General features: G+C 28.2%; 1 protein-coding gene across 6 annotated transcripts in view; it reads right to left on the bottom strand.

The window, feature by feature from the left end:
- Window positions 1–15,960, bottom strand: part of LOC148232775 (facilitated trehalose transporter Tret1-like) — an 81,277-nt gene that overhangs the window by 63,120 nt on the left and 2,197 nt on the right. For 3 of the 6 annotated variants that reach the window (XM_088191154.1, XM_088191150.1, XM_088191152.1), the window contains exon 2: window positions 12,926–13,088. The gene's annotated coding sequence lies outside the window, so the exon portion shown is untranslated. Of the gene's footprint in view, window positions 1–8,392; window positions 8,528–11,041; window positions 11,183–11,411; window positions 11,659–12,925; window positions 14,839–15,960 lie in introns of those variants that run through there. The other 3 variants (XR_015810554.1, XM_088191151.1, XM_088191153.1) reach the window with 3 other exon arrangements.

Raw genomic sequence — 15,960 nt, 5'->3', positions numbered from 1 at the left:
TTTTAATAATTGAGTCCTATTGAACTTAACTGATCGAATACATAATCCTTACACTTGATTTGCTTGAATTTACCCTTCAGGATATTGCATACGGATATTTGCCAATCTGATCAGCGGTCAGATTGGAAGCCAAGTGGGCGGCGATGTGTGACTGAAGTAATTACCTTCGACGGCAATCTTATAAAACTGCAGACCGGTTTTTAATCGTTAAAAAGATGACTTCGATGAAAGACGTGACACCTTATCGAAAAACAGGGTGTTGCGATCTGATGTGCGGTGGCAGATGTGCGCAATTGTGTGGTTTCGTGTGATGACAAGTGTAAGAACATCGCTAAGGTTTGCGTAAAAGCACTGTAGCTTCCGTCGAAGCTGCGGAAGCGTCGCTTTTTTATTTATTGCTATAAATTCGCCACTGTATCATAAGACATGTTTATTAAAAGTACTTGTTGTCTTATTCGCAATCTTTCGTTGAAGCCCCTCGGCAGCAACGCAACACATCATTCGCTAGGTTATTGTCCTTGGCCGGACTTCCCCATCGATAGATGGGGTCGGCTCGCAGTTCATCAACAGAACGCACCTGTTATTTTTAACTGATACCCGGTTATTTGTTAATAGTTATGTAACAAACAATATTTTTAGCCACCGTTGTACAGAATCAATCAATATTCTCTTCACACATCAGATGCATTATTTTATTTTTTGCTCACAAAGATAAGTTGTTTGGAATGGCAGCTCTTTCACTCAATTACGAATATTCCTCATCACCTATTTTGTTCCAAAAAACATCCAATGATTCATTCTCAAATATTTTGTTTAAGTTAAATTGCATGATAATTGCATTAATGCATTTTCCCGAGTGACTATTTTCAAAACAATCGAAGTGAATAAAAGGATCTACCACCCACAATATCCTATACGTGGATCGTTTTCAGAAGGAAAATATTTATTAAAATTATTAAAAAGCCTGTTTAATCAGAATGAATAAGATTAAGAACATAATTTTTTTAAATGCCCCAATCTTTTCTGCTACACTAAAATAATTAATCAATGGACCTTTAAGCTGTAAATTCAATTTATTCACCTCATTTAATATGTCAACCATAAATGCCAACTTCAAGGTCCATTCCACGTTACTCAAAAAATATCCCTAATAAAATACCGATAGTAAAAACATCGGTAAAGATTACAATTTAAAAGAATGTTATTTATTTATTTTGTAATAAAATTCTATAATAAAACCTTACAATAAACCATTAAACCGTGCTTATTACAGTTACTTTCGCAAATAGCAAATACTTGTTCCCATTCGAAACACGTTGATAGCCAATAAATGAGAATCTGTACCGAAACAGCATCCCAAATAGAAATTTCGGTCTCTGGAACGTCCTTTGTACCTATTTTAATATTGATTCCTTTAAACATGTACGAAGTGTCTTGAACATGTAGTGCGGCATTGTAATGCTAAATATAAATGAGAAAGGGTCAGCACGTTTGACAGGAAATGTCTCGGTATGCAGAAAATCCTTTGCTAAATATATCTGCTTAATACTGACTGAGACGTATCGAATTTGAGAGTGGCAAAAGGAACAATATATCGTCTGGTCTCTCTGATTTAATACAGGAATTTCATTCGTCTCTCTAATTTAATATATTGGTACATATATTTTTATTTTTAAATAAAAAAAATATATTCAATACTATTGCATTGATAATATTATTTAAAATTAAGCAATTATCAATAGATGTCGTTTATTATTGCATTTATTGATATTTAATATCTTATCTGTATGTACATATGTACATGTATATTTATATATACACCAGTGGCGTACGGATATTGATTCTTTTCATTGTAGAAAATGATCTTTCTACAGAAGCACTTGTCGTCGGTATGGTAAAAATAATTTCATAATATCACTTCAATAATATCTTTTAATTCAATTTCAATAATCACATTATTAATGCAATTTATATATTCTAAATATAATTCTGGTGCCGAATATATATAAATAAGTTCACTTTTCAACCTCATAAAATAAAAAAAAGTTCCATACAAGCGTTGAAGTGATATTAAAAGCGGTTCTGGAAAATCCTTTTCGTATTCCTTAAATTTAGAACACGATCGTCGGGATGTACAGTGTATGAGATATTTCACAATTGACCGGCTATTGGTATAAGAAGCCGGCAGCTCCCACTGCGAGACATGAAGGCCAAAAGGCCAGAGAAATAAACAGATTCAAAACGTCAACCGCATACACGGTTGATGACAAGTGACTGTAAACACAAGCATGTGTAACGACTGAAGTTCTAGTGCGCATGCGCGACTGCGATTCAAGCAATTCATGGCGCAAGCGTATCGACTGCGTAAGACAGCTGACCAGCCACCCCGCCCGCGCTGCAGTTGGCTTTTGCCGCTCCCTTGGTATGGTTGTATAGCCGATTTTCTGAGAAATTACATTTTTAAATACCGTAAATTAAAAAAATATTGAATTTTTAGAATCGTATTACAATATCAATAGACCGCACGCCACTGATATACACCTATAATACTCGATATATTAAGTTCTAAAGAGTTGCATAGTTGAGTATAGTCTTTAGAAGAAAACTCTTAGCTTGGTTAAAATATGATAATATATATTTTACCATATCAAGCAGTTCTGATTTTATTATGTACTTTATTTTGTTTGTATTTCATGTATTACATTTTATGTATGGCTCAGATAATAAAATATTTTCAATATACATACAGCCTTCACTACACACTTTTATATAAGCACACCCTAAATATTTCTCATAAAAAAAGAATATCTATTGAATAAATTCTGTTAACTCATATTCTTCATCATATTGACAAATATATATATATATATATATATATATATATATATATATATATATATATATATATATATATATATATATATATATATATATATATATATATATTATTTGAATTTCTACATATATTATTTTAATCTATATATTTTTGAAACTTTTAACTTTTTTATAAAGCCATTTAAAAACGCATTTTAATTTTAATTCCTATTAGAGTACGCTCGGGATAAGGATTCCGGTTTGTTATTGTGTGCGTGAGCTGTGTGGCTCAAAATAATTTCGCTCAGAATATTTAACATACATACATCTAAGCTAAGTTGGAAATTTCAACGGACAATTAAAAACATATTATTTAATCGAAGAAACCAGACATTGACGTCATTAATTAAATATTTGCAAAATTCAAAATCTTTCACTAGTCAAAAAAATAAAAAAGTATTTAGCTATTCTTCAAAAGCAAAAAGATATAAAATGGGGAAAGAAATTATTCGCAGATTGTTTAATGGCTCGACGACTTTATTAAATCATTATAATCCATTGAATAAATTTAAAAAATATCATTGGCGCAACGATAAGAATAATAACTTTTTTAAGCCTTACAGAGAATAGTGTAAAAAAACCAACAACGTACGGATTAATGGAAAAATAATTAAAATATTTTAATCCACGGGTAAGAGAACGAATAACTTACAGTGTATATTTGAAGCCTTGATATCAATTAACCCAGATATGCCCAAGGAATTTTGTCCTCTTAAAATTTCATTTATAAATAAGAAACAGTGGCACGAGCTTAGTGACCTACCCATGGGACAGTGGGCATATCTGGATTAAACCAACATCAACACAAAATTATTTAAAATAAATCACTAGAGAAGATCGAACTTCTGTGCCACACTGCACTTTAATGCCGAATACCAGCGTTGATGAATCAGCGACTGTCCTTAAAAGAAAAAGCGAGACAACGAAGTACACGCTACATCGCTTCTCCCTCTCATATACATGTACACGCACACAATAACAAACCGGCATCCTTATCCCGAGCGTACTCTAACAGCTTAACGCCCGAAGACTCGTATACGAGTCTTGAAAGAACATTGTATAGTGGCCGTGAACTCAAGCATGAGTCCTGCGTCATGCATTTTCTTTTATTAAAAAAATACTGGGATACCATCAAGTTTGCTTTTATATGATAATCAGAGATGATAGTATACTATTTCTACGTACTATCAAATGAAAAATAAATTGTATATATTGTACTTAATTTTTTTGTAAAAAGAGTCGTTTTATCGACGCAATGCAATGAGACGTCACCTTTTTGGGGCACGTGAATTTTTTTATGAAATGTATGCACCATAATTATTTATTTCATAGAAAAAAAATATTTTATGTTACACTACTTGAACTAAAATAAATTTCAGGGTCAAACTGTCTGGCTAGATAAACATAAAACCAATCCAATCAAAAGAAATCGAAACATTATGGTTGATAGTACATCATTTAACAAAGTTTTTCAAGCTAAAATTCTGTATGGTATTGCAAAATTGTTATGCTATATATAGATAAATTAGATAACACAGTAATCAGAGAACTTCTCAAAAATATCATCCATTAAGTTACAAACATTTTTCCTGGTGTTTGTTATATTGAAAATTCCTCACTATTTGGAAAACCGCAATGATTCACAGATTAAGACACAAAGAGAAAAAAGCTACAATTTGGATAAATTATCGCCGTATTGCAAAATAATTTAAAAAAAATATTATCGCGCTTAAAAGAATCTTTGAGAAATAAAATCATGAACGAATAAATATGTATTTTTTATTTCTAATATTTTGTGTAAATTAAAATGATTGCAATGGTTACAAACCAGTTATTTATAATTTAATAATATGTATGTTTAAATGATTCTATAAATTTTTGTATGAACGATTTATAAAAAATATCCATTTATAATTTAATATAATTTGCACTCACCAAATTTTTCGGCGTCCTTTTTCTGCTTACAACTGTCACTGACACTTTAATTTTTATCACTACACTTAAACCACACTATATCACTATTTATATTAATTTTTATTATATACACTTTTTTTATCTATTTTAATATTTTTTGATACGTATAAAAACATTCGTTAATATGAAAAGGAATTTCACAACTTCTGCACATATATGGTGTATCTTTATTAATTCCATGCGCAGAACAAACACTACATTTTCTTCTCACATATTTCTCCGCACTTTTTGCTGATGACTTATCAGCTTATCCGAAAGCCTTTCTGGGTGATCGACACACAGGCACGGCAAGATGTAGTAGAAACTGGTGAAACGTCTTCAGAACCGATAGATTTCACTGAATTCTGCATCCATTCTTTAGACTTACTCAAAAAAAATATATTAATTTAATTTTGCCGTTACGATTCAAATTTTGATAGACACTGAACGGATAAAACAATGCGCATTAAAATAAATAAACAACAACCTCTTTTGTTTTTTCCATTGTTTTTCGAAATATTATGTAACTAGGTATTGATCGTTGCTATCAACAGCTTTCAAAAATGTATTACAGTCATACATTGAGGCTTATATATTGTAAGGTTGGTCGTTATTGTTCTTCTCCCGTGTCTATCATCTGGCTGTTATGAAAAGTAAATATCATTCTGAAATTAATTTTTTTATTTGTTTTCCAAATTTGGATAAGCGTTTTACCTTTTCTGCCATGTTTCATCTGTAGGGGCCTATATTTTATATTTTTAAATTTTGGCAGACTATTTTTCCGGAATGTTCCACAAAGTTCTGTTTTCCATAAAAATAAATATTTTGCGAGTAACGTTATCTTAAAAAGTATCACCATAAACACGGTGTCACTTGTTCAGATATGGGTTAAGTACTTTCATCGCCGTGTTTACTAATCTTCCTGCATTTACGATGTATAATTTGTAATTACAAATATAACTGATATCTGATTCGCAAACAATTCTATTCGACATTCCATATGTGATTAAGGACTGAATACCTGAAAAATCTAACCATGGAATCATTCCCTCATTCAGGGAAAGGTTTTGCTTTGACTTGTAAACATTTAATTTGCCTAAAAAAAATCAAGAATTGGTTTCACTTTCGCCAGCTATTTGTACTATTTAAAATAGTTGCGTTTTTACCAAAATGCAAAAATGTTAAAATTTATCTAAATCTATTTCTTGACATAGTTTTTCGAAATATCGGCGTTTCGATTATGGGGTTTGTTAAACTTATGAACTATACTCATTATAATAAGTAAACTAAACCACTTTTTCAGTTCACTTGCGATCATATCGTTCCATTGTGCGGATTTTTTTCTATATTTTTGTATTTGTGAGATGTTTGCCGATGATATAAATTTGTTTCCAAAATTATATTTCCGAACAAATCATCGCCAATAAATAAATTGGCCACTTTTTGACGATTTCCCAATAATAATTGGGAAAAACTTATTCACCTGGAATATCTTCGAAATCTTGATTATCGATTGTTGGATCAGATTCATTCCAATCTTCTGGGATAATATCACTGCCACACTCACTATCATTGGATGAAAGTAAATTTATCACACGCGGTTTATGTTCATATACTTGAATTAGATTAATTAAAAAAATTCCAAAAAAGTTTCATCTCGTTCATCCATTTTGGGGTGAACGAAAATATTTTTTTTAAATTAAAATCACAATCACAAAATATCACTGGGAGAAGAACAATTTTCGCGATACGTTTCGGTCGATAGTTGAGAAGAGACTAAATACTGCATTCCTTCGATTTTAAAATGCATTTTTTATCTGTGTGGAATTCTCAAATTCGGGATGCGTCATATACTCTTCAAAAGGTATGTCTCAATATTTTTATGCGAAAAATCATAAGGAAGCTACATATTAAATTTCCATAAAATATCTTAATTGATTTATAAGTTAAAGGGATTTTTTTAAAAAAGATAATTGTTTGCCATTATTCTGCGAAACCATCCGTCCACCAAACAAAGTTCGGTAAAAACCCCTGGGTAAGCATCATAAGATTCCCTATCGAGCTCGACGGTTTACCGTTACATTCTAATTAGAATCCACTATTATTTGCCTCTCAGCCATACACCGTGGGGGTGTTACCCTGCGCTTCTAAAGAAATGTTCACCATTTTATTTTTATTATATAATAATGCCCTTTTCTTATAATAAATACAAATATTTTATTGCTTTTGGAAGCAACAATAGTAGGAACACATTTAATAATGACTATAATAATTATATTTATATAAAAGATCGTTGAAATTCTACGCGAAATTAAAAAAAAAACAGATACACAAGTAGTAAAATTATGGAATGAAGTTAGTAGTATTGTAGGTTAATCAAATTTATTTATTTAACAATCCAGAACTGACGCCGATCCCTTAGAAATAAAAGTGGGAGGGGTATCGCACGCAACGAAGAAAGAGATAAAGCATGCTATTTCGTGTAACGGTACTTCGTCCAGACGACATGGGAATCTTATGAAGCGGGCGGTAAGCTGTTAATAAAATTTTGAATTAATTTTAAATAGACGCTTTTGGAAGTCTAAAAAGGAACGCTAAAAGTCACTCAAACGACATTTTCATATTTATGAAAAGGGAATACCAACTCATTTTGACAAAAGGTCTAATAACAATAAAATAATATTCAATACAATATTTTTTTAATTGCTTAAACCATTTTGGAAAAATTTGCTGAATCAGACTGATTAACACACATATGAGATATTTAGAAGATTTATTTTTAAAATAACTTATTTGTCGATATGATTTAAACTAAAACGATGATCTTGAAATTCGTTATATCTAACAAAAATAAAAAAATAATGTTTTTAATTATTTTAATTTGTATTGTAGAACGTTTTTTATCTCTTTATTTTACTGAGTAACTCTGCAATAAATATAAAATAAAAATATATATATCTAAAATGAGTGATAAAATCATTTCGATTGTAAATAAATATGTACATGTATTGGTCGTGATTATATTTATAAAAAAAATGCTTACAAATTATATTTGATAGAACCTTGTATTTCTGGGGCAACCAAACAGCGCAATATTCTACGCCATTTATTACATTTCTATATCCAAACCTTAACTCAAATATGGCGTGTGTGTTCCGAAACTTATTATGCAGCATTAATCTATTGATACGCACACAATAACCTCCAGAGTGTCGCAGTGTAATATCGACCAGAGCTTCCCAAACTACCCAGCACGTCGACAACAAGGGCACTCCAAACACAATAATTTATCCGGGAATTCGCTCTCGTGTGTGTATGTGTGTACTTAATGGGATTTTCCCGTTTACCGTGACAGTTGCAAATCGTTCGGGAATTCCGGGAAAACGGGCGTAATTGCCGAATTGCTAGAATTACTCCGACGTGGAACGACACACGTGTTTCCCACATGTGTTGTTATTATGTGCTAAGCATGGGGGAGCTCTTATGTCGTCTTAAAAACGTCCATGGGGATTTAGGGGATCGTTAAAAAAAAGTGTGAAATTGCTGGAAAGATTGTTTATTTAACTGTGTTTAACCAAATCCACCATGCGAAGCCAGAAGTTCTTGTGAATATGTCAGGATAACCCTTTGCGCATGGAACGCCCCAAGATAATATGCCTATTTGCATTCCATTTGATACTAGAGGTCCTCCAAAATCCCCCTGTAAATAAACAATAAAATAAATCAATATTTTGAATATGTACATATAAAGTGTAAACCTTATATACCATAATAGAATATATATATATTTATTAGAATATTAAAAAATATAATTTTGCAAAATTTTTAGTAATGCTGAGAACATCCATGATTTGTTGGTCTACCTAAATAATAATTAAGCAAGAGCATAAAATTATTTTTTAAAGTCCAAAAAATGCACTTAGCCCTTAGGCATATTGAAATTATATAATGCGTGATATATGACAATGCACCCAGAGGTATAATCTTGATCATCGATCTTAAATATTTTTGATAGCATTGTGATTACATATGTTGATATAATATATTGATGATAAAATGTTTCATATACTATTTTTATTTGATAATAATTTTTTTATTATTATTGCAGAGCACATTTTTAAGTACTTAAACAGTCGCTTTATATAAACGATATACTTTAAAATGTACTAATTATTTTAATAACCAAAATTTATCATCTTTGAAATGAAAAATATCGATTAGATTCTTATTTATGCTCTCATTATTCATAAAATTATTCTTTGGAATATATCCATATTATTATATTATATAGAAAATCTTTTAATGTAGCCTTTTAATTATAAATGAATTATTTTGTAGAGAAATCTGCCATGAAAACATTAAAATGTATGTGATAAAAATTGGTTATTGATAGTAGCTGATGGCTTTTAGAAGTCTGTGTGGCTATTGTGCAAATCTAGGTTTTTAGCCAATTTAATTTTTATCATTGAAATTTTTACACAACATTTTTTAGCAATTTATTTTTATAGAAACAAATTTTTGCGATTAGGTTTTTCAATCTAAAACCAGTTGAGCCAAACATATAATTCCAGAGCTACAAATTATTAAATGGTTTAAGAGAACGACTTTCTTCTTTTAAATTATTTAATTAGAAAAGAGTAAATCGTTTAGAAACCTTTTACTATTGTATATTTACAAAATCCCAAGATTATTTTAAAATAAATCTTGTGTAATGATATTCTTACGTTTTTTATAAAATTATTTTTAGAAATATATCTATATTATTATATAGAAAACTTTAAAAGAATCTTTTTAATTATAAATTAATTAGTTTGTAGATAAAACTGTCATGAAAAGAGTTTTTGTGGTAATTGTTGGTTATTAATTGTATCTGATGGCTTTTAAAAGTATGTGTGGCTATTGTGCAAGTCTATGTGTCATTATTATTATGAATAAAAGCAATTTGAAAATTCTAATTATTATTTTTGAAACTTTTACATTAAAATAAAATTTTTGAATAATGTTTTTTAGCGATAATTCATAGAACCTGATTTTTGGGATCACATTTTTGAGTTGAGCTAAAAATATAATTTTTCCTTTAAATCCGTAGTTCTAATTTATTAAATGACTTAAGAAAACGATTTTCTTCTTCTAAATTGTTTTATTAAACAAGAGATAATCGTTCAGACACCTTTTACTATATTTAAAAAAATCCTTAATTATTTTAACAAATTAATCCTGTGTAATAATATTCTTACAATATTTATAAAATTATTTTTAGGAATTTATCTATATAATTATATATAAAATCTTTGAAAGAAGCCTTGTTATTTTAAATATTTAAATTTGTTGAGAAAATTGCCTAAAACTTAGTTGTGTGTCTATTGTGCAAATCTAGGTGTTCATCCGATCTTTATCGTTTATCGTTATGAGCCAAACTATTTAGAGATATATTATTGTTACTGTTAAAACTTAAACACATAACATTAAAAAAATAGATTAATGTTTTCTATCGATAATTTATAAAACCCGTTTTTTTATCATTCTTTGCTTCTGAAACCAGACTAACTAAAAATATTATTTTGAGTTTAAATTTGTAGTCATAAATTATTAAATCATTTTAAAAAACGAATTTAAGAAATTTTGTTGTATTTACAAAATCCTCAATTTATTTTAACAAAGAAATCTTGTATTTTATTATTATTACATTATTTATAACTAAGAATAATTATATATAAAATACTATTGCTTAGAATATATTTATTTTAATACACAAAAAATCTTTGAAAAAAGCCATAGATTTTTTAATTAATTGGTTCATTGAGGAACTTTAGAATTTTGTTATGAATTTCTATTTATTTACTGGTACAAATTCTAAAAACTGTTTTAGTATAAATACTATATACCTATAATGTTTAAATGTTTAAAGCTATTTCTTATTCATAAATATTACAATAATTCTGAATAATCTTTTAATAAATTTATATATTTTAAATAAAAGTATATGTAATATTATGTTTCAAGTTAAAAATATGTTTCTTAACAGATTCACATTTTTGGTAAAATATTTTGTGTCAAGTTGTTTTTAATTATAATTTATTAATATTTAGACTTGTTACTTTTAAATGTATATATTTTTATACCGTATTTGTGTGTAAGTAAAATCAGAAAAATAAGTAATTTATAATCATTATAGTTTTTTTTATAAAAAATAAAATCAAAATTATTGACTTACACTACAAGCTCCTTGCCCACTCCCATTCAAAGTGCATATTTGGTTATAGTACAAAAGCTTTTCAGTCAATATCTTGCAGTCTTCATTTGTAATCGATTTCAACTCAATCATTTGCAGATTATCTGGCAACTTCCCTGGATACTGTAATTTCACAACAAACATCATCATATAACACAGAATACCGGCTTTGAGCCCAACACGAATTTGAGATTAGAAATAAATGTCAAATCCCAAAGTTCCGCGTTTCGCGTGAGACTGATGCGTTTTCTTAGTAGACTTGATTGTAGAGATAAGAAGCAAAAGTTCTCAAACGTTTTTATTTTATATTACAAACATTTCAAATAACTTGTGTGTTGTAACAAATACTTACAGAAGTTGTTCCCCAACCTGTCAGAGTGAGCCACACCCCAGCATCAATAAAGTTGTTTGTAATCTTGATCGGTTGCACCCTAGGACTGAATTTGATCCTCTCAGTCACGATGACTATGCCAATGTCGTTGGTGAAGAGAATAGGATCAAATAATCTGTGCAGTTTAAGCTTTTTCACTCGGTAAGATTCTCCGCCTTGCTTTAAAGAGTTGGTGCCAACTACTACAACAAAATCTGCTTTGTCTATTCTGTAAACATGTATCAATATGTTCCTAAATGTTGCTAAAAATCGTTTGAATTAAATATAACTTTAAATAAAATTAAAAAAAAAAAATATTCTATATAAAAATGTAATTTTATTATATTTAAAACTGTTATCTTTAAATTTTATTAGTCTACAAAATACATGCTATTTAAATAACCGATATATAAATGAAATCACAACACTATGGTAAAAAAAAGTTGGAAAATAGATTTCTACTTTAATGTAGAAATCTACTTTACAACTCACAATTTTGAATTGATTTTTATATTTTTTTTGATTAATATAACTTTTCAAATTATTTTACGACAGGAAGTAAATAAATTAAAAATAATTAAGGCAAATTCTGAATCGAATTATTCAATAAATAAATAAGATATTGATTTGATTTTTGTTTTGAAATTTTAGAACTATTAATTATTTTTTATCGTTTTTTTTAGCTGTCCACAAAATGATGAAATACTGTCTTATTTTATAAACTACAACAATATTATTCTCATGCATCGATTATGTAGATTTCATATGATACATAAATATTCTGTTAGTTCCAGAGCTTTTAAATGTAAATATGTATAAATACTAGACGATATTAAGCATTAATTATATAAAGAAAACTTTTATGTATTACTCGTTGATTTATCATCAATTATTATACTAGTGATTAATATGCAATAAGGTATTTTTATATATATATATATATATATATATATATATATATATATATATATATATATATATATATATATATATATATATATATATATATATATATATATATATATATATATATATATATATATATATATATATATATATATATATATATATATATATATATATTTAATGCACCTTTATGTGTACACAAATAATTATTAAACTACATTTACATATTAGAAACACTTTGAGAGCCACAAAGCCATAAAACACATTAGTCAATTTCACAAATATAAATCAAACATTAAGTTTCACTTATTCTTTGTGTGTCAACTCAAGAGATTGTCTCTTAAAACGTGACTTTTATCATTTTTTTCCTATTCCATCAGTAAATTACTTTAAAGGGGCCATTTTTTTCCTGCCACCAATCAACTACAAAACAAAAAAGGGGTCGATCATTAAGCTTTGACCTATCTGCCAATCCCGATTGCCAACGACATTGATCGATGACACCTTACACCAAATTGTCATTATAGATTTTTAACAACACACTTATGCCTATGAAAGAATACTTATGTATTAAATCAGAGAAACAATACCTATGTATGCAGTGAGCAGCTGTCAAAATAGTCTTGGGTGTGAGAATAGAACCTCCACAAAAATGTTGATTATTGGTAAACCTCAGTGAAACTTGATAAGGATATGATCCGTTTCTGACTGTGTCTCCACCGACGATTCTATTCGAGTCTGGTATAGATAGTCCTGTAATTAATTAAATTTAGTATGTGAATATCTATAAATATTATTTTACTTATTACCATAACTTAAAGCTGTAAGTTTTAACAATGTTAGAATTATGGCGTTGAGCATGATTTTTTTTATAAATGAAGATAAATTAATGATAAGTCATTATATCAAACTCACTATTTATAGTAATGAAAATGGTCTAAATATTATATGTTTCGTAAGATTTAATCATTTTTATTGATTATAGACGGTCCTTGAAATTTTATAGAACAGATTTTTGATAAAACGCTTCGATTGAAAATCGTAAAATATATGTATATGTATATTTATCGAAATTTTTATTAATAATTATTATCTATTTATTTGACAGTCAGCTTTTATAATAGAAATGTTTTTAAAAATTAAATTGAAAAATCATCGAAAATTTAGTTTAGGTAAAAATCGATATTATTGTGTATTCGTAAATTAGGTTATCGATAAGATATTAGTCTTTCGATTATAAACAATCATCAGTTCAAAGACCTATACCTAAGTTGGTGTAATGTATTAATGTAAGGTTAAAATAACTACCCTTTGTAAAGATCGAGTGATATAAATCTGGACAAGTCTTATTATATGTGACTTAACTCGCATTAAATGGGACAATCGATACAAAGATGGACTGTTTTGTATTGAGAAAGAATGATGCTCTCTGATTATAATAAAATAAATTAATATGTTTTTTATTTTTTCGGCAAAATCCATAGTCATATGCTCTGAGGGTGCTCCTTATATTCCGGAATGGAAGGTATCCATGATTTGGATTATAAAATACATGTCTTTCGAATGTTTTCTTCACCTTTTAACTTATTAAACTGTTTGTAATTATATACCATGAATATATGAACATATGCTAAATTTGCTTTCCAGTTAATTCCAGTGCTTAAATAAATCTTGAAGCACGTTAACAGATTGCCTTGTAGTTAATTTACGTCCAGAGTAACGAGCTGCAAGATTGTCCTAAACAGCTAAACTCTAAACACATAATTATTTAGCACATGCTATTTGAACAGCTTCCAACAAAGTTGCAGTTTTATGGTCGCAGATTTATAATAGGAATGCATGTACTATATAGTATTAAATAGGACCACCCTGACTGCAGCTCGACGTTCGTAAACTTCTCGTTTTAATGCCGGATCATTTATCACCGGCGTATTGAATGTCAACATTTTTAAAATATCCCATTATTAACACGGACCAGACAACATGCTTGGACCCCTGGCGATGTCCGTGGTCACTAAATCAATCAATTTGCCATTCGTTGAAAATCAAGATCGTTTCAAAGTCAGCAATGAAAACGCTCGTTTCAGCAGACAATGAAAACGCAAATTACATATTCTTGGTGACGGCTTAGTCAATAAAATGACCCTTGGTTTGTTCGAATAATAATTTGCAATTGAAATAAACTAATTATAGAATCAAGTGTCGTTATTTCTGCAATGTGTTAAAAATATAGCATAGTATGATTTATGCATACATTTTTTTTAAATTAATAGCAAACGTTACTTTGAAAATTGTTGTTTGTTAGCACTTTGTATGCGGTAGATAATAATCTTCGTTTCGCGGCGCTTATTAGTTAAAAGCGGGCGACAAAGACAAAACATTTTTTTTGTTCATCTACGATAATTCTTAAAAAAATACTATTTAAAGTAGAAATTTATCAAAAGCAAATAACATACATCTGGTAATTTATTATTTTAATTATTTATATATATAGTTTTTTTTTTATTATTATTATTTGCTATAAATGCAATAATAAATAATAATAAATAAATAAAAATTTAAAAATAATGTTATGATTATAATGGTATTAAAAATCTTTATATGATTTTTTAAAGATAAGTTTAAAAATATGTTTTTATAAAATTTATATGGCAATAATTTAAATAACTTTTAATTTAGACAAACGTGTATTAGTGGTGTTACTAGAAATTAGCCTAATTAATATATTTTTTAAATATGCTATTTCTTCCGTGAAATATCGATCTTGGGGCTGCAATGGTGGCAAATCATTTAGACATACATATGTAGCTCTATAATATATTTTTTTAATATGCAAAAGCAAACAAAATAATTTAAATTTTATGCAACTTTGCTATTATTGAGTTATTACTGAGATAATAATTGTTTATTTTTTATTAAGATTACTTATGTTTATTTTTGATTAGCTTAAGACGGTAGGCAATTTTTAAGAAGACCGTGTCATTTATACAATTAACCAAATACTAACCGTGGATGTATTAAAACGAAAGACTGTATAAAAATATATATTAAAAGGAAAGTGCACTAATTTCCCCATCGACGTATATATCCGCGCGTTAAAAAATATTCAGAAAAGACCCGTTAATCAATTAATTGATCTCAATAACGATGCTTAATACCCATATTTTTGCTGGAAACACGTGAATTTTGCTTTTAGCCCTTTGTAGTAACATATGTTTTTTATTATTTAATTTAATTTTTATAAAATAATAATATTTTAAATATTTTAATTTTATTCCCTAATGTATATTTATACTAAAAAGTTATATTAATTAGCGAAACATCATCATCCCAACCTGTATTGTATGAACGTATTATTTGAAGAGGATAATAATGGGTTTTGTATTATATAATATTAAACCAAATCGAACGCTTTTTCAATATCGAGCATCAATAATCCGATTAAAAATTTTGTATTGAGTGTTTGTGTTTGATTATTATAAAATTACTTGAAATTTATATATTTGTTGTGTTATATTAAAACAAACCAAACAACTTTTAATAATAATTAATTTATATATATATACATTTATTTGTAGCTATCTTGATATTGATATATAATTATTTCTATCTAATTTTATTTTAT

This window comes from Plectrocnemia conspersa, unplaced genomic scaffold, assembly GCF_051122295.1.
Source record: "Plectrocnemia conspersa isolate PC_06_02 unplaced genomic scaffold, ASM5112229v1 ptg000008l, whole genome shotgun sequence".
In the NCBI taxonomy this organism is placed as follows: domain Eukaryota; kingdom Metazoa; phylum Arthropoda; class Insecta; order Trichoptera; family Polycentropodidae; genus Plectrocnemia; species Plectrocnemia conspersa.
The sequence above is the reverse complement of the archived record's forward strand: the minus strand, read 5'-3'. Positions and strand labels throughout refer to the sequence as shown.